A 7,500-nucleotide genomic window follows, 5' to 3' on the forward strand; every position below is an offset into this window, starting at 1 on the left:
AAATCTCCCCCCGCTCCTGACCGCCTCCCCCCCCCGCCCCCGCTGCCGGTTTGCGCGGAGCCCCCCCTTCCCGCCGTTGCCTCTTGCCGCTACCCCCCGCCCCCCCCCCGCTGCCGGTTTGCGCGGAGCCCCCCCTTCCCGCCGTTGCCTCTTGCCGCTACCCCCGCCCCCACCCGCTGCCGGTTTGCGCGGAGCCCCCCCTTCCCGCCGTTGCCTCTTGCCGCTACCCCCCGCCCCCCCCCCCGCTGCCGGTTTGCGCGGAGCCCCCCCTTCCCGCCGTTGCCTCTTGCCGCTACCCCCGCCCCCCCCCGCTGCCGGTTTGCGCGGAGCCCCCCCTTCCCGCCGTTGCCTCTTGCCGCTACCCCCGCCCCCCCCCCGCTGCCGGTTTGCGCGGAGCCCCCCCGCCTGCCGTTGCCTCTTGCCGCGGCCACCACCGCCCCCCCCCACACCCCCCGGCCCCCGTTACCGGTTTGCGCGGAGCCCCCCCTCCCGACGTTGCCTCTTGCCGCTCCTGCCACCCCCAGCTCCCCACACCCCCCGGCTCCCGTTAGCGGTTTGCGCGGAGCCCCCCCTTCCCGCCGTTGCCTCTTGCCGCTACCCGCGCCCCCCCCCCCCGCTGCCGGTTTGCGCGGAGCCCCCCCGCCTGCCGTTGCCTCTTGCCGCGGCCACCACCGCCCCCCCCACACCCCCCGGCCCCTGTTACCGGTTTGCGCGGAGCCCCCCCTCCCGACGTTGCCTCTTGCCGCTGCTGCCACCCCCAGCTCCCCACACCCCCCGGCTCCCGTTACCGCTTTGCACGGAGCCCCCCCGCCCGCCGTTATCTCTTGCCGCTGCCGCGACCCATCTCCCCCCCCCCCCGCCGCCGCTAACTGCCCCCCGAAGCCGCTAGCAGCTGGGCACCCCCCGCCAAAGCCGCCGCGGCTTCCCCTTCCCACATTGTCCCCTGGAGGGGGGATCGCGACGCGGGCTGCCGCTTCCCTCCCGGGCTGCCCGGCTGCTCTCTAACCCCTGCGACCGAGGCGGCGCTGTTAGGGCGGCCGTGCCGGTGCCCCTTGCCGCAGCTAGCCTCTCGCCGCTGCCCCTCCCGTCCGTCGTCCCCCGTCCCCAAAAACTTGCTGCTCTCCACGCTGGAGCCTGCACGGGGGAGGTTGCGCTCCGCTCCTCCGGCCCTAAAGCCGCCCTCGCCCGCCCCCCCGGCTTGCCGCTTGGCTGGGCTGCCCGCCCGCCCGCTAATCCCCCCAACGCCCCCACCCCAAAAACACCCCAGCCCTACCGCATGCCGCTCCCCCTCTCCCCGCTCTCGCTGACCGCTGCCACCCCCCCCCACCCCTCCCCCCCGAAACAAACCCCCCAGCCCTACCGCATGCCGCTCCCCCTCTCTCCCTAGCCTGCCCCCCCCGCCGTCGCTTGCTGCTGCCCGCCGCCGCCGCCGCCGCCGCCGGGACCCGCCTCGGTCTGGTGGCGCGCGCTCGGAGATCCCCGGCTACCCGTCCGTCCGTCCCTCCCTCCCGCCCCGCCCCGGGGGAGGGCCCGGGGCAGCGCGGGCAGGCGGGGAGCAAAAAAAGGCGCGGGCGCCAAAAAACGTCGGGGTCCCGGGGTGGCGGAGGGGGGCGGCGGCGGGGGGCGGCGGCGGGTACACGGCGCCGGGTCCAGGGCGCCGGGTCCAGCCCGTCCCGGGGCGGGGACAGGTGGTGTCGTCCGTCCCCGCCCCCGTAACCTGCTCTGAAGCATCCGCTTCCCGCCGCGGTTCGCCCTCCACCCCCCCCGCCGCACACGCAGCTGCCGCTTCCCCGCCGCCTCTGCCCCCCGCCCCGGGATCAACCACCCGCCGGGTCCAGCCGGTCCCGGTCCCGGGAACCTGCTCCCGGGGCCAGCCGGAGCCACGCCCCCTCCTCTGACGCTTCCAGCTGCCGCCTCCCCTCCCACCCCCCAAACTCACACTGGCCCTCGCCGGCCAGCCCACCCGCCTACCTGCTTGCCCGCCGCCGCTGGGTGGCGTGCCGGACACTCTCGCACACAGGTACACAGACAGGGACACAGGGACACAGGCACTCAGGCACTCAGGCACTCAGGGACACAGGGACACAGGGACACAGGGACACAGGCACTCAGGCACTCAGGGACACAGGGACACAGGGACACAGGCACTCAGGCACACAGGGACACAGGTGGCGGGCCGGAGGCCGCTCTCCACTGTGTGGCAGGGGTCCAAGAGCCACCCCAGCCCAACCCAGAGGGTCTTTTGCACCTCTCTAGAGGCCACCCAGAGACCCCAGGCCGCAGCAGAAGCCTCCCCCGCACGCTCTGCAGGCTTCCGACCCACCCCAGGCCGCAGCAGAAGCCTCTCCCGCACGCTCTGCAGGCTTCCGACCCACCCCAGGCCGCACCAGAAGCCTCTCCCGCACGCCCTGCAGGCTTCTCAGCCACCCCAGGCCGCAGCAGAAGCCTCTCCCGCACGCCCTGCAGGCTTCTCAGCCACCCCAGGCCGCAGCAGAAGCCTCCCCCGCACGCTCTGCAGGCTTCTCAGCCACCCCAGGCCGCAGCAGAAGCCTCTCCCGCACGCTCTGCAGGCTTCTCAGCCACCCCAGGCCGCAGCAGAAGCCTCTCCCGCACGCTCTGCAGGCTTCTCAGCCACCCCAGGCCGCAGCAGAAGCCTCTCCCGCACGCTCTGCAGGCTTCTCAGCCACCCCAGGCCGCAGCAGAAGCCTCTCCTGCACGCTCTGCAGGCTTCTCAGCCACCCCAGGCCGCAGCAGAAGCCTCCCCCCGCACGCTCTGCAGGCTTCTCAGCCACCCCAGGCCCCAAGAGAAGCCTCTCCCGAACGCTCTGCAGGCTTCCGACCCACCCCAGGCCGCAGCAGAAGCCTCTCCCGCACGCTCTGCAGGCTTCCGTCCCACCCCAGGCCGCACCAGAAGCCTCCCCCGCACGCTCTGCAGGCTTCTCAGCCACCCCAGGCCGCACCAGAAGCCTCCCCCGCACGCTCTGCAGGCTTCTCAGCCACCCCAGGCCGCACCAGAAGCCTCCCCCGCACGCTCTGCAGGCTTCTCAGCCACCCCAGGCCCCAACAGAAGCCTCTCCCGCACGCTCTGCAGGCTTCCGACCCACCCCAGGCCCCAACAGAAGCCTCTCCCGCACGCTCTGCAGGCTTCTCAGCCACCCCAGGCCGCAGCAGAAGCCTCTCCCCGCACGCTCTGCAGGCTTCTCAGCCACCCCAGGCCGCAGCAGAAGCCTCTCCCGCACGCTCTGCAGGCTTCTCAGCCACCCCAGGCCGCACCAGAAGCCTCCCCCGCACGCTCTGCAGGCTTCTCAGCCACCCCAGGCCGCAGCAGAAGCCTCTCCCGCACGCTCTGCAGGCTTCTCAGCCACCCCAGGCCGCAGCAGAAGCCTCCCCCGCACGCTCTGCAGGCTTCCGCCCCACCCCAGGCCGCAGCAGAAGCCTCTCCCGCACGCTCTGCAGGCTTCTCAGCCACCCCAGGCCGCAGCAGAAGCCTCTCCCGCACGCTTTGCAGGCTTCTCAGCCACCCCAGGCCGCACCAGAAGCCTCTCCCCGCACGCTCTGCAGGCTTCTCAGCCACCCCAGGCCGCAGCAGAAGCCTCTCCCGCACGCTCTGCAGGCTTCTCAGCCACCCCAGGCCGCAGCAGAAGCCTCTCCCGCACGCTCTGCAGGCTTCTCAGCCACCCCAGGCCCCAACAGAAGCCTCCCCCGCACGCTCTGCAGGCTTCTCAGCCACCCCAGGCCGCACCGGAAGCCTCTCCCGCACGCTCTGCAGGCTTCCGACCCACCCCAGGCCGCACCAGAAGCCTCCCCCGCACGCTCTGCAGGCTTCTCAGCCACCACAGGCCGCACCAGAGGATCTTTTGCACCTCTCTGGACGCCACCCAGAGACTCCAGGCCGCACCAGAGGCCCCCCCCCCCAACCATTTACAGGCTGCAGTGCCAGCCTAGGCCCTGCTGGCAGCCTCCCTTGTCTGCTTTGGAAGGCCTCCCATCCACTCCAGACCTGCCTGGAGGCCTCCCTCGACTGCTCCCGGGGCCCTCGAAGCCACCCTAGGCCTTTCTGGAGGACCTGCTCGACCGCTCGGGCGGCTTCTGACGCACCCTCGGCCATCCGGCGCCCAGCAGCTCCCAGGGCCAGGCACCGGCCTCCCCCTCCGGCCGCCCCTGGGGCCGGGGGTGGCTCGGACTCGGCGCCCCCAACGTGTCGTCCCGTCCCCCCCCCCCCCCCCCGCACCGCCGAACATTCGCTGCAGCCGAGGGCTTGCCGCTCGACGCCTACCCCATCCGCCCAGCCCCCCGCTGCCGCCCGGCGCTGCCCTGGCCGCTGCGCCCCGCCTCTCATCGCTCCCCCCACCCGGCAACCGGCCGCCGGGCACGGCAAGTCCCAGGGCAGGGAACAGGTGCTGCCGGGACCCCGTGCTGGCTGCCGGCTTCCCGGGGCTGCCCCGGGCACGGACAGGTCGCCCCCCCCGCCCCGGCGAATGTTCACCGAACCGGCTGCCGGCTGCCTTCGAGCACCCCCCCGCCCCCCGCCACTATCGTCCCCCCCCGCCCCCCCTCCGCCTCTGCTGCCGCTTCTCCCCGCACCGCCTCCACTGCCTCCCCCCGCTGCCGGCGAACGAGTCGGCGGATCCATACCGTCCCGAGAGCCCAAGGCGGCGGCACCCAGTGCGGGTCCGGCCGAGGCCGGGACCCCGTGCCTGTCGCAGGCTTCCCGGGACGGCCCCGGAACGGCCGCGGTCGCCGGCCGGGTGACGTTCACCGAAGCGGCTGCCGGCTGTCTTCGAGCCCCCCCCCCCCTCCGCCTCCGCTGCCGCTTCTGCCCGCACCTCCTTCACTGCCTCCCCCCGCCGCCCGCGAACGAGTCGGCGGATCCATAGGGTGCCGGGAGCCCGAACGGCGAGCGGCTCCGGCTGCTGCCGGGACCGCGGGGATTCGAGCCGCTCCGGCCGCGGCCGGGACCCCGTGCCGGAAGCCGGCATCCCCGGACGGCCCCGGGACGGCCCCGATCGCCTCCTGGGTGACGTTCACCGAAGCGGCTGCCGGCTGTCTTCGAGCCCCCCCCCACTCCGCCTCCGCTGCCGCTTCTCCCCGCACCCCCCTCCACTGCCTCCCCCCGCCGCCGGCGAACGAGTCGGCGGATCCATACCGTCCCGAGAGCCCGAGGCGGCGGCACCCAGTGCGGGTCCGGCCGAGGCCGGGACCCCGTGCCTGTCGCAGGCTTCCCGGGACGGCCCCGGAACGGCCGCGGTCGCCGGCCGGGTGACGTTCTCCGAAGCGGCTGCCGGCTGTCTTCGAGCCCCCCCCCCCCCTCCGCCTCCGCTGCCGCTTCTGCCCGCACCTCCTTCACTGCCTCCCCCCGCCGCCGGCGAACGAGTCGCCGGATCCGTAGGGTGCCGGGAGCCCGAACGGCGAGCGGCTCCGGCTGCTGCCGGGACCGCGGGGATTCGAGCCGCTCCGGCCGCGGCCGGGACCCCGTGCCGGATGCCGGCATCCCGGGACGGCCCCGGGACGGCCCCGGTCGCCGGCCGGGTGACGTTCAGCGAAGCGGCTGCCGCCAGTCTTTGGGCCTCCCCCGTGCCGGGGCCGCGGGGCTTCGAGTCGGTCCGGCCGCGGCTGGGACCCCCGTGCCTGTCGCAGGCTTCCCGGGACGGCCCCGGAACGGCCGCGGTCGCCGGCCGGGTGACGTTCACCGAGGCGACTGCCGGCTGTCTTCGAGCCCCCCCCCCCCCTGCCGGAGCCGCGGGGATACGAGCCGGTCCGGCCGCGGCCGGGACCCCGTGCCGGAAGCCGGCATCCCGGGACGGCCCCGGGACGGCCCCGATCGCCTCCTGGGTGACGTTCACCGAAGCGGCTGCCGGCTGTCTTCGAGCCCCCCCCCCCTCCGCCTCCGCTGCCGCTTCTCCCCGCACCCCCTCCACTGCCTCCCCCCGCCGCCCGCGAACGAGTCGCCGGATCTGTAGGGGGCCGGGAGCCCGAGGCGGCGAGCGGCTCCGGCTGCTGCCGGGACCGCGAGGCTTCGAGCCGGTCCGGCCGCGGCCGGGATCTCGTGCCGAACGTCGTCTTCCCGGGACGGTCCCGGGAGGGCCCCAGTCTCCTCCCGGGTGACGTTCACCGAAGCGGCTGCCGGCTGTCTTCGAGCCCCCACCCCTGCCGTGGCCGCGGGGATTCGCCCCGGTCCGGCAGCTGACGGTTCCCTGTGTCGGACGCCGGCTTCCCGGGACTGCCCCGGGACAGCCCCGGTCGCCTCCCGGGTGACGTTCACCGAAGCTGCTGCCGCCTGTCTTTGTCCCCCCCCCCGTGCTCTCCCTCAGGCGGGAGGTAGACGTGCTCTCCCTCGGCGAGTAGACGTGCTCTCCCTCGGCGAGTAGACGTGCTCTCCCTCGGCGAGTAGACGTGCTCTCCCTCGGCGAGTAGACGTGCTCTCCCTGGGCGAGTAGACGTGCTCTCCCTGGGCGAGTAGACGTGCTCTCCCTGGGCGAGTAGACGTGCTCTCCCTGGGCGAGTAGACGTGCTCTCCCTGGGCGAGTAGACGTGCTCTCCCTGGGCGAGTAGACGTGCTCTCCCTGGGCGAGTAGACGTGCTCTCCCTGGGCGAGTAGACGTGCTCTCCCTGGGCGAGTAGACGTGCTCTCCCCGGGCGAGTAGACGTGCTCTCCCTGGGCGAGTAGACGTGCTCTCCCTCGGCGAGTAGACGTGCTCTCCCTCGGCGAGTAGACGTGCTCTCCCTCGGCGAGTAGACGTGCTCTCCCTCGGCGAGTAGACGTGCTCTCCCTCGGCGAGTAGACGTGCTCTCCGCGGAGATCGCGCTTGTCGCCAAGGGGTCGCTGTTGCGCTCTGCCTCCGCCTACGTCATCGTACAAGCCGGCGTGATTTCTGCGACCTGCCGCTGGGCGGAGGTCGGCTGGTTGTGCGCTCGCGGAGCTGACGGCCCTCCAGTTCCGTATATGAGGGAACGAGTGACGCCGAGCACTCCCAGGGCAGCGCTGCCGAGCGGCTGCTCCAAGCCACCCGCCAGGCGGCTGGGCAGGGGTCCGTCTGGCTTCTCGGTGGCTTTCGCCCGGGTCAGAGAGGGGACCCGCGGGGCCGAACAAAGGCGCGGCGGTTTGGAGCGGCCGCTGGCGCACCCTCAGCGGTGTTGGATGGGTTTCGCTCGTCCGTGAGCCGGAGCCCAGCCCGGGCTCGGCAACGAAAGCGGGGAAAAGAAAAAAAGTTGACGAGTGGCTGGCGCCGGCCACTGCCGAAGTGTGGAACCCCCGAAGCGAAGTTTGCCCGGTGGGGCACGGGGGCAGAGAAAGCCGGGGAGACGTGGTGCCGGCGTCGGTCCCACCAAGAATGGAAAGCAAGCCCGTCCAGGCACGGCGAGAGAGAGCCCGGTAAGGGGCAGAGAGAGTTCCCAGCACTGGACCCTCTTCACGGGGGTTCCCCCCCATGGCCAAAGCCGCAGCCCGCGGGGGCACGGCATCTAAGGGAAAAGCCAGCGGCGGTGACTGGCCACTCGTAT

This window comes from Melanerpes formicivorus, unplaced genomic scaffold, assembly GCF_026170545.1.
Source record: "Melanerpes formicivorus ecotype bairdi unplaced genomic scaffold, bMelFor1.0.p_v2 SCAF_540, whole genome shotgun sequence".
Taxonomy (NCBI): domain Eukaryota; kingdom Metazoa; phylum Chordata; class Aves; order Piciformes; family Picidae; genus Melanerpes; species Melanerpes formicivorus.